At 43.7% G+C, this 12,388-nt stretch overlaps 1 protein-coding gene across 4 annotated transcripts in view; it reads left to right on the top strand.

The window, feature by feature from the left end:
• The first annotated feature begins 3,532 nt into the window (after positions 1-3,532).
• plxna1b (plexin A1b) overlaps positions 3,533-12,388 on the top strand; it is a 159,827-nt gene continuing 150,971 nt past the window's right edge. For all 4 annotated transcript variants that reach the window (XM_028405120.1, XM_028405122.1, XM_028405121.1 and 1 more), the window contains exon 1: positions 3,533-3,655. The gene's annotated coding sequence lies outside the window, so the exon portion shown is untranslated. The remainder of the gene's footprint in view (positions 3,656-12,388) is intronic.

Consider the following 12,388-nt stretch of genomic DNA (forward strand, 5'->3'; position numbering starts at 1 on the left):
GCTACAAATATCAAAAACACAGGAAGATGAGATTCTACTTAGGAAACAGACAGAACTCCATCACACCCGTGTCATAAGCAGTGACAGAGACTGGTATATTAGACTATACATTGTGTTTCAGGAAATTACTGTGTATTGAACTTTTTAAAGTCAAACTGTGTTGTTCGCAAACTCTCTGTGTGTGTCCTCTTCTGGAGGTGGTGTGTAAAGACGGCGTGCTTCCATAACAGCCTGAGAATCCTGAGAGCTGAGATGGGATTGAAGCGTACAAACAGATCAGACAGGTTTAGCCAGATGATATCCTGTAACCCTGCAACCCAGCAGTCAGCCATCTTGTTGTTAGCCAATTAATGGCTCATTACCTGTTTAGCTAGAGCTGTGCCACCTCAGGTTACAAGGCCACCAAACCTGCACTTCACCCGCTGGCTCAAATCTGATTAGTTTCACTAATTGGCACAGATCAGATGTTTTTTTTTTCATTTTGGCTTTCAAGTAAGAAGGATTCAGTTTCATAGGCAGTAAGCGAGGCGGCACTGGGTGCTGCTCATTTTTCAGGTTTGGAGGATTAAAACTTTTTTTTATTGTTTGTGTTTCTTGCAGTCTCTTTTATCTGCTGACATCTTTCTATCAGGAATAACAGGATATTCAAACTAGTGTTAGTGTATGGGAGTGTGTGAATGCAACCCATTGTGTTGTGCAGACAGAAGAGCTGCTGCACAGTCTGTTCTCTCTGGTCTTTTTGTGTATGTTGACTCACAGTAACAACATACTCAGAGTATTTGTGCACATACATCGTATATATATATATATATATATATATATATATATATATATATATATATAAACATGTGCCTGCACAGATGCAGGTTAGTGTATTCTTTGTGTGTATTTTCAAGGACGACTGGGACTCGTTTTCACTCCACGATCAGTCAGTTCCTGTATTTCTCTGCTCTCTTAAAATGTTTGTTCTTCTTGCCAAACACAGGTCCATTAATAGTGCATGAACAAAAAAGCAAATAGAGAGCAAAACAGCAGCAAACAGCCATGTGTACATTTATTTAATATTCTCGCTGCTTTCAGCCCAAGATACTCGGGCCTGTGTACTGTCTGCTCAAATCATGACAGCCAAGATTAATATGGTTCATTAAAACAACCATCACCGAGCACTGTGCACTACAACGTTTGGTTCTTCTTCTTTTTGGCTTTGTTCAAGCATTGTATATTTGTTTTCACCGTTCACACCTGTGTTAAACAGAAAGGAAGTGACTGTCCTTGCTGTCTTTTGACAAAGGTTTGCATATTGATAACATTGTATTTTGTTTTTCTAATGCAAATATTTCCACAAGATTTTACATTAAACTTGAAGTGAACTGGATGAGCTGATCAATGTGTTAGTGTTTCAGTCTGAGATACAGAATGGCTGTGTGTCCTGAGGCCTTTCACATGGTAAGTGAGGCTAATCTCTTAGTATTATTATAGCCAAAGCAACCATTTCTAAAGGCAGACAGTGCGCCTTTGAAAAGAAAGCCTGGTGGTGTGATAGACTCTGGGGAAATTTTCTGGCAAGTGCTGAAATTCAACTGCTCCTTTATTCTGTCTTTATCTTTCTAAATCAAAAATACACATTCTACCAACCTCTATGAAACACACACACCCTCCCTCTCTGTCTTACACACACACACACATGTTTAGCACATGGGGCCAGGTGGTGTGGTTAGTGCCAGATCTTGCTCTCTGCTCTCCTGAGTGCAATTGGTAACCTGAGCTGCCCGTTTGAATAACTCAGTTATCCCAAAAGCTTCCTCGCTGGAGAGACATCATGGAACACGGCCCAACACACACTTTCTCTAAGCTCCTCATGTTCAGTGACTCTGTGATGAATATTGAAATCTGCCTTTGAAAGTCACTTTGGCTGCAATATCATTAGAAAATAGTAAGAATTAAAAGTTGGCCGGACAACCTTATGAGTGCAGCTTGTATTGAAAATCTGTCATCAGAATGTCAGTCAGTGTAAGTGAGTCTGTGTGAATGTGTCAGCTGATGGGACATGACAGGACGGCTCCAGGCCTCCTTATTTAATTAGGCTTCTGCTTTGTTTTGTGGAACTCACAACCAGACCTGTCTCCATTCAGCCCTATGGCATTTTCTAAAGTGAACAGCACTGAACTATAAATTTACACATCAGGTAGTTTCTGCTGTCAGTGTAGCATGCAGGTGTCCACTGTCCTGCACCTGTGCCTGTCAGGGGATTACTATTAATGTCACTCAACTGACCTGCAAACATTTATTGTCTGCCAGCACCACAACCATCAGGTCCCCAACAGTCTACTGTCTTTTTTCTGCTTTTCTGCTGTGGCCATACATTGACCCTTTATGGGGCTGTTATCAGAGACAAGAGAGGTGCTTTAAAGCATGTTTGTGATGATGATAATGTTTTTTAAGACTTTTAGTGGTTTCATTGTTGTTGTTTGTGTGTTTGTTTTTTCATCTTGTGCTGACAGAGTATGGACATCTTGCTGTTTTTATTCAGCTGTGCTGTCATAAAGAATTATTTCAGAAATCATTCCTGCTATAGGGATACATACAGTATTGATTGAAATAGGTCACACTTCAGACATACTTTTACTTGCCCATATATATGTAATGGCATCATTCTTGATGTGTTCACTGAGAGTACAGTGACTATTAATCAGCATAAAGCCAATAGCTTTGGCTCTTTGTCTGATGGTTGATATTTCATTTAATGCCTGCTGATACCAATGTCGTACAGAAACTATCAACTCTAATTCCTACCATTCACCGCACATTGGTAGAAAAGCTGAACCCTTATCAGTCACAAACCTGTTTTTATTGCTTTCTTATCTTCATTCATATTTAACCCTTTTAGTGATTCTGGAGATTCTCATGTCAATAACGTTTGTGTTGTTTTTGTTAAAAGGTCATATCTGTGGCTTTGAAACAGTCCAACACCTCCTTTCCAGAAGAAAGAGCTCAGTTGTCGCCAGTTTGATAGTGATGATGATAATGATGATGATGTCATTGCTGCTGTAAACCACGTTCTGTGCTTCTAGAGGCTGACCTGTACAAATAAACCTCCTACTTAGTATATAGGCTAAATGCAGGAGGAGACTAAAAACTAAAAAATAAATGGGCTGATTTCTTTTACTTGTAACGCCAATTATCTTATCAGTCACCTCTCTCTCTATCTATCTATTTATCTATCTATCTATCTATCTATCTATCTATCTATAAAATAAAACTATTATTAAAGTAATTAAAACAGTACAGCGGTATAAATAAATAAGTGCAGTTACATTAAACGGTTCAACATAAAATCAACGGTGTAAGAACAGCGTGAAAATTGAGAGTACTTAAAATATTAATGTAATGTAAGGTCTCCACAGTCTTTACATTATAAGGCTGTGGAAGCCCTCTATGGGTCAAGAGAGGTACTGCAGCAGCAGCGGAGCGCCTCCCCGCGCCCCCGCTCCCTCCCTCCCTCTGGAGCCGGAGCTGCATTCCTCTCCTCTCCATTCACACGCAGGGAGCCGCCGGAGAGAGAGCACCGCCACTCCGCGACCAGCGTGGAAATGTCTCCAAGTTTTGGAATTTAAAACCATGGCGAGGATATCTAGCCGAAGGATCACTTGAATCTGTAAGTACCGAGAAAACTCCGGTGCCGTGCTTTTGTCGCGTGGAAGGAGCGGGTTTCGGTGGAAATATTGAGGTTACATTTTTTCCTCTCTGTTGCTCCGTGTGCTTGAGTTTAGTCCTCGTATTTCCTCCATGCTTCTCTTTTCTCCACGAGTTTATGGAGCTTGTGGCTCCAACCGAATCCAGTCGCGAAAAAAATAAAAATAAACGCGTGGAAAGGACGTGGGAGCGTTAATGTGCACTTATTTCGGTGCGTGGAGGCTTGTGTTGGTGTGTGCGCGCTGTGCTGTCCGTGCGCCCCGGTGGGACCACCAGTCGAGGGTTCTCCTCGCCGCGCTGCTAGCGGCAGATATTCGGGCATCGGGCGCCGCTGCACCCGGCGATCTTAATTAACAAGAACATGTTTAATTACTCCGCGCTGAGCACCTGGCGCCTGAAACTATGAAAGGGTCGGCGCTTCCTGCGCGGACGATCCGGCTTGGTGCAGTGTGTTGTCGGCTGCAGTAATAAAAAAAGAGACTTTTTGGGGAGTTTTGTGGCCAAATGAAAAGCTGTGTTTGGTGACTCGGGGCAGGCAGCTGCTTTATCGGGCTGAGTGTGGCTGTTGCAGTGCCTCGGAGGAGGAATGCCACCACCGCCATACATAATTACAGGTATTCAAGGAGCTGACACTCACTGTCGCCTGGATAAATAGTCCGGGGAGAAGGAGCATGCAGCATGGCTGCAAACATCTGCTTCTTTATTTTGTATATTTTTTTTAATGTCAGGTTTGTGCGTATCTTTCTTAAATGGACCTAAGGGAGGAGTTGTGTGTTTGATTTCTCCAGGGGGAAGGGGCTGGTTAAAAAAAAATCGATGCCCCTATTAGCTTTGAAATAATTAAAAAATGTGTTGGTGGTTGGTGTGAAAAGGAGCGTTAATCTGCTAACGAATGAGAGGCAATTTGTAAGCTTTGTTATTCGACAGCAATTGAATTCTCCTTTCGAACAGGGATGGAGTGGTAAGGGCTGTCTGTGGGTGTGTTGAGTGCGCATTGGTTTGTCAGGCTGTTGAAAATGCTCTCATTGCTCTATCGGATTCTCCTCAGTTCTATTTTTTTTATTAAATCAAATCCTGGCTAACCAAATTAGTCTACACACCCTGACCCCGCACGCCACGTGAATTCATTTGGAGCCTATTTTTTAACAATGTATTCATAAATCATATTAGATGAGCAGGCGCTCAGGCAGAATTTTTGGAGGTAGAAAAAAGGAGGAGGGAAGGGGGGGACACACTGGAGCATATCGATTAAAAAAATCACTCCAATGTTACTAAAATATTGCTGCAGGAGTCTAATTAGAACAGTTGATATTAAACATAGGGCAGTGATTGGTGTGTTTTAGTTACTGTGACACCACTTGAACACCCCTCTAAGACACAGGCGTTACTAATGTGATAATTCCTTATCATAAGTGACATGACCCATTTTTGCCTCAGTTCAGTCAAGCAGCAGCTTCTTATTGACAGTTGAATGCAGTGACCAGCATTGAAATGTAAATGATGCGAGTTTGAACCACGACATAAGTGTTTGTTTAAGAGGTGGTGCCCAGGCGCAGCGTTAAATCAGTCAACCACAGGCAGAGTGACATCTCACCAGCCCACACAGCACACAAAGTCTACCTGACTTATTTGATCAAAACATGCACGTGTGTGACTGACAGCCTCATGTTTGTGTTATATTGTGGAGATCATAATAGGATCATATTGACTAGTGTGTGTGTGTGTGTGTATTCAGTCTTGGCTAAACAACCTCACTGCTCTGACCTACATCCAGCACACACTCCTCATCAAGGCGTCTGTCCCTTTTCAGAAAGTTCCCACCACCCGGTTGAGGAGTTCTTCACAAATTCATTTTTCTTCTTTTTGCAAATATGTGACCTTGTATGGTGTTTTACATGAAAGCTGGTATCCCAGGCAGAAAATTACAAGCAATTTGCCTCAATCTTCCCTAATTATGATACAGATCTGCCCCCACAATAGAGCAGCGGTGTCATGAATTTTCAAAGTCTGCCCCTGTCTGGACTGCCTGCCGCTGCTGCTGCAAGGGGTAAATCCGTGATGTCCAAACTTTGGAATTCGAGCTGACATGTGCACTTTGCACCCCTCTGCTCCTGCCTTTGTGTCGCTCTCCCCACGTCGCATTCCTCTGGACCTTTCAGTGAGTGGCAAATTTAAGGTCTAATTAGATTGTGGATGGGTGACAAAGCAGAATAGCTGTGCTAAAGTGAGAACTGAATTGCATCTTGGCACTCAGTAGGGCTGGCCTTCAGTATTTTATATTAGTGCAAATATTGATGAGTTATTTTAGAGAAGGGAATTAAAGAGAAAGATTTGAGTTCAATTCTGCAGGCACATATGGGACTTCCCCTGTAGGCTTGAAGAATGACTTGACCGGCTCAAGGAAATTGTTTATGTATGTGAAATGACTTTCAGTGTATTACTGTATTCTTTAGGGTATGCTGTACTGTGATTCATGGCTTTCATGCAGGCGGGATATATGCTCTGTGTTCGCACTCTGTACTGTCTCACTGTGTCTCTGTGTGTGTGTTAGACTGCAAAATCCAGTTCCTTTGCCAGTGTCCCTAACTGCTCAACATTTTAAACCAGTGTGACAACCTCATCTTGAGGCATTTCCTCCTCTCACCTTCCCTCTCTGCCTCTGCTCCTCTGCCATTCTTCCTGCCTCCAGACTCATGCTGCCACTCAGACTTTTCTTCATGTCTCATGCTCCCCTACTCTCTGCCTCTCTTTCTGTCAGGATCCCACTGGTGCCTGTGCCTACCTCAGTTCTTTTCACACCACATCACTCCTTTCCTTTTCCTTCCTCTTTCTAGAGATGCCATGTGCATCTCTTCCTATGGTTGCCCTTTGCCTCTCTTGCTCTGGACAGACTTCCTGGTTGAAATATCACCAGTTCAGTTTTACTCCTGGGTTAACACTGTTTAGCCATAATAGCGCGTGAGCAAAAGCCAGACACAGAACAGCAACACAGAAGTGATGGAAGAAAAAAAGGGAGAATTAACAAGCAGGTGCTGGCTTTCCTGGGTTTTTATTCCACCAATAACTCTCACAGGGATTCAGATTTTTACATCATCTTGTAGGTTTGATGAATCCCACACCACAATTCAACAGCTGAAAGTAAATATTGCATTGCCTCACAGTCACTTCTGCCTATATTCCCACAGCTGAAACATAAGTCTAGAGGTCACCAGTGCCTGTCCATTGCACCTCCTTGGCTCAGTGCTCAGTGAAAAAGCATTTACTACTACTGAAAGAGGACCCCCCTTTTTAAACTGATACATTGTTTGTGTCAGAGAGTATCGGGTCTACTCTAAACTCTTTTCCCCATGTGTGATTGAGGGCTTTCTTGGCTCGGTGCTGCTGTAATGCAATATCTCTTCTCATACCATAGCCAGTGGAGATTGCGTGTTTTTATTACATAAGTTTTCATTTGTGTCAGTCTTGCTAAAGAGGTTAGAGTGGCATGTAGCTGGCGCTCTGCTTTTAGTGTTCACTAGTGTGCGCTAGTCTAGATTTTGCTCTTTTTCTTGCTTTGGTTTTTCCTTCCATCCTTGCGTCTGACATCCCCTCCTGCTTCTCCACAGTGTCACCTCCCCATCTCTTTCTGAGCCTCACCCCATCCTGTCTCTTGCTTGAATATTGTACTTGGTCTGGTGGTTTGTGCGGTGCCCCGAGGCACGGAACCATACAGCAGCGGCAATATTAAAACGCACTAAAGAGGGACCAGCAGCAGAGTTCTATCCGAAGGCCCTGTTGTGTATACACACACACACACACACACACACACACACAAAGCTCTCTTGGCGCTAACACCTATCCAGCCGACAAGCCTTAATATGAAATAAACTCACTCGCCAATACCTGGCGGGCCTGTCTTGACTGACTGCTCAAATAGGAATGACCTCCATTTGGCCCAAATAAAAAGCTGGGATTGAGAGTCAGTGGGCGGTGTTGAACTGCAAAGTGCTGGTGCATTACGAATCATATCAAGAGGTGAGTTTGCAGGTGAGCCGGCAGCATAAACCCTCATCAATGCCAATCGGAGAGAAATTTAGAGACTTAGCTATCTGCAAGCTTCATTGCTTTTTTTAAAGAAAAGAGCTCAGGGCTGACGGCTTTATTTTGGTCCCTAGAAGCTGAATGAGAGAGGATGCACCAAGTGAGTCCCAGTGTGGAAAATTTGAAATGAAAGCTCAGCCTGTATTGTTCAATGCTTTGACCTTCTTTAAAAAGAGTCCTTGTTGCATCCCTCACTTCGGATGTAGCCAAGTAAATATGACCAGTGTGGCGGCCATGCAGAAATGTACGCCAGAAAATATTCTTTTTGTTTCTGTGAGGAAAGCAGCCCGAGTTTCTCTGTCTCTCCGTCGTGCTCATCCAAGTGAACTGTCTGTTATGTATAATTAATTTTCTCCTCTCTCCCAGTTTATTTTTATCGCCCACTTTTAACCGTTTCTTCAAAGGACCCCTCCCCCGCTTCTGTCCTCCATGCTGCCTGCTGAAAGTGACAGCTGCTCGGGTACGGGGGATGCTTTTTGAAGCAGGCACTAAAAAGGCCACTCACTCAAGACGACTTGGAACAGAAAAAAAATCTCTGCCGTCCTTCTGACTGTATCAAAAACATGCCTGCTAATCTGGCTGTAAATTGAAAATAAGCTCCAGTGTAGTCTGTGCTGCTTGTTGGGGAACAGAATTTACATGCTCCCCTTTGTTCAAAGGGTTGTTGATTGGTTTGCTTGAAATGTAAAGCAGAGTGACAAGATTGACTTAAGTAGGGCATGAATGAATTCTCTTGTTTACCGTTTTGCATGCACTTCCCTTTACTGAGCAGCGCACTGCAGTGCAATGATTTTCTTATAAAGTCGTATTGACAATCCCTCATTTCATCCAGACCAAAGTCACATTGTCACTGGATGTGTTTGACCCTTACTCCATTGCACGTCACTGCTCGGATTGAGTTACAGTCATCCTGAAGGTTCTGCCTAAAGGTCCAAAGATGCAGCATTGACCCCGGTTCCACTTCTGACCCAGTGGCCTCGTGGAGAAATCCCACCTCCCCTGCAGCTACTGGGCACAACCTCAGCATATGAGGTTTCCTCCCTGGCATGCTAATGCTCTTGTCAGCATTCTGTCCATCTCCCTCTAGACACTGACTCAGACAGGCAGCACGGGCCCCTGATTTGTGTGGACATAAAAATGCCTTCTCTGGTTGCTCTTGTGAGGAGGAGCCAAGGCCTTCTGATATTGATCAGGAAGCCACAATTCCTTCCTGGGATACTTTACAGCACCTATATTTGTCAGCTGTATTGTTCTTTTTTTTATTGCTCACATGTGCAGATGACAAGGTAGTATACAGTTAAGATCTGTCAGTAATCAATGGTTTCCTTTTTCTTGATTAGGTTCAACAGTGCAATTAGTGTGAGTCTTCCAAAATCTACTTATTAGCGATGATGATGGTGATGATTGATCTTTGTTTTGCAGCTTTCTCTCTTACAGTAAGTTAGTATTGAAGGTATTGAAGGTAAAATGGTCGCACATTATTTCAATATTCAGTTTACCTTGAAAATGAGCAGTGGCTTGCTATAGTTGTCTCGTTTTCTTCTTTTATTTTTATTAACAAGCATTTGGAAAAACATTTGTTTAGTGTATAATTACCAGCTCATTTCTGCATCTTTCGATTACTGTGCAGTCTCTGAGCTGCGGTTGTCTTAAGAATACATCATTTACTGAGTTAATGTAGCAACTATTTAAACGGCTTTTGTGAACGGGCTTAAAATTGTTTTGAAAATCATCTTGAAGCTGTCACTCATTTTAAAAACACAAAGAATATTGGCAAAGGGTTAAAAATAACTGGCCTAAATGATGGCACATGTATGGATTTACATGATAAGGTGGGCCATAATGATGGAGCAGACTTTCCTTTTTCTGCACAGAAACAACCAGCTGTATGAATGAATTGTGTGTGGACCAACCTGTCAGTATCATTGGCAGAAAATGTGTGTTGCTGATGCTGAGATAGTCTCAGTTTAGATGAGGGAGCCTACTGGTTGTTTACTGTGCTCACTAGAGTCTGTCTGCCTCTTCAGGCATGTTTGGCTTGTTAATGAGAACCACTGTGTGAGAGAGAAGACGGCGCACTGTGGGTGTGTGCCTGTGCATGTATTTGCAATGCATCGTCTGTGTGCGTTTGTGGGTGTGCATGCTGTACATACGGCATGCTATCTGGATGTGAATGTGCATGTATGGATAACTCCTCGTGTTTAATGTAAAGTAACGCTCCTTAGATGAGGTGAGGAGTTTACACAGGCACGTAGCTATTTATCGTTGTAATTAATGTTAATGGTGCATCGACTCATAATTGCTTACTTTTTTATTTCCTCTCAGTTTCAGCACCTCCCAACCTTTTCTTGGATCCTTGGCTCCTGGTTTCTGATGTGTTAACCAAAGGGAATCTTAAATAATGCAGGTGGTCTGTACATCCCAGCCTTGTAAATACGACTAATAGAAGGCGGGCTTTTGAAGAGAGCCACTTGCGCAGGAAAAGCATGGCTGCGGGCTAGCCTATAAATCAACTAGCTGGCTGTCTGGCCCCTTTACTGTGGCTGTGTTGTGGCTAGCCAGCAGAAACCTCAATTTTAGCAAAAGGAAGGGCAACTTATTCCAGAGAGGTCATCAGTTTGGTGGCGTTGTCCCTGAGGCAGTGGTGGGTATTGAGAAAGTGTGATCATACCCGTGTAGGACATTGGTATGATCACTTTCTCTATCTACTCCCTTAGTTGCATTTTAGCCTGAGTCTGTGAGACTCACATGGACACACTAGCTATGGCTCATAAACCATACACTCCGATGTCAGCACCTGCACGTGTGTTTACCAGATGGAGATAAGTGCTCATTTATTCATTTTGTTTACCACTTATTTTTTCCCCTGAGTGCTTGGCACTCATTAGATGTCGGCTGGTGTTTCTGGCTAGTTTAGTGTGTGTGTGTTTGGTAAAGGCCTTATGTAGGCAGACACTTCACAGAACAGCGTCATCCTTAACGTCGTTAAGGGAAAACATTTTTTTCCAGGTTTTTCAGAGTAACAGAATGGGCAGTTAGCCGTCTTAAATCCACTGTGCAATCCCACTTCAGCTGCAAAAAGAAGGGTAGATTTTGAGTAGCTTTAGCCCTAAATCACTTTGGAGCACTTCCCAGCTTCTCACCTCCCCACATTTACTCTCAGTAGCCAGTTTTCTGTAACACGGCCCAGTGGGACCTGTCAAGTTTTTGGGCCAGCTAAAAAGTTTCTAAGCTCTGACTAAAAGCAGCATTAGTTAATTTGAAACTGTAGCCCCGATACAAAATGATTTCTGCCAGTAGATGAACCACAGGAATGTTATTTTTGGGAAAAACAAGTACCTGTGCAGTGGCCCCTGTTTGTAGGAACTGTATGTTCCTCGTTGCGGTATTATGAAATTGTTTAGATTCCTAACATCAATTGTCCTTATGGAGAAGCATAGTATATCCTGCACCTCCTCCTCCTCCTCTCTCTCCTACCCCTTTTCTTTCCACAGCCTCTTTGTCAGTTCTCTTTTGTACTCTTCTCAAAGGGTTAAAGAGGGAGAAGTGATGAGTAGCCCGCCGAGTCTGGCCTCCTTTGTATGTTGGCATTGTGCCACTGCATAGCATGTCGACCATAGACACATGTACAAGGGACTTCTCTCAGTTCACAGGGACTACAGTTACGCGGTAACACTATCCTCACCTGCAGCAAAGCAATGCAAATACCAGTAACAGTGATAGTTTCAGAGCCAACTCAATGCAATGTGGTCTGATTCAAATAAGGACTCAAAGGTTTTCTTTGTTATAGGTACCTCTGGCCTGCACCGTCGGTGTATACTGATCAGGTTGTAGCACCGTGGCAACTTCAGGCCGAAGTTTTAAGATGCATCAGAAAGATTTTGTTTTTCTTCCACTCCCTCAGTGGAAACATGTGCTGGAGGACCATAAAACCTTGCTTCCCTCCCTTTTCTCCCTTACATAGCTTGTTAAGGGGAAAACCACAGCATGTTGTGCAGAACATTGGTGACTGCTCAGGCTAATTCTTTTAGCAGACCTGGGTTACCTTCATGGAGCAATGGTTTAAATCCTTGGAGTGCTTTAAGTCGTCTCCCCCTCCTCGACCGCCTGCTGAGAAAAGGCAAGCAGAGCAGGGGGACTCTGGGAATAAGTGCTCCAATGGCAGACAATGGTTTACTGCTGGGATAGGGGGTGGGGTGTAAGTTGTAGCCAGAAATAGAACAAGAGCAGGAGGATGACTCCAAACTACAAGGAGGGGTAGGATAGAAGGGGTCAAAGGTTAGACTGATCCCTACTTTAAAGGTGGAGTGGGGCCGTAGAGGTTTTATTGCCAGGGCTCTCTTGTTGCTTTTAGCCCAGTCTGGGGCGAACCTCTGAGCTGCTACTGCGTGATGGGGGAGGGGGATGTAGGTGGGTGTGAGTGCGAGCTGCGCATTGCTGTCCCATGATGACTCCAGTGCTTGGTGACCTCTAACCCTGGCCTCTTCTTCCCCTGCCAGGAGCTGTCACATAGGTCAGCGGCATGCCAACTCCCACGTGAGGAGACGTAAGGTAGTAAAGAGCGCCTTTATCCAGCGAGTCTGTTTTCTCAGCTGGGAGATTTTGTCAGCTGGAT

The sequence above is a fragment of the Parambassis ranga genome, chromosome 5 (genome assembly GCF_900634625.1).
Source record: "Parambassis ranga chromosome 5, fParRan2.1, whole genome shotgun sequence".
Lineage (NCBI taxonomy): Eukaryota > Metazoa > Chordata > Actinopteri > Ambassidae > Parambassis > Parambassis ranga.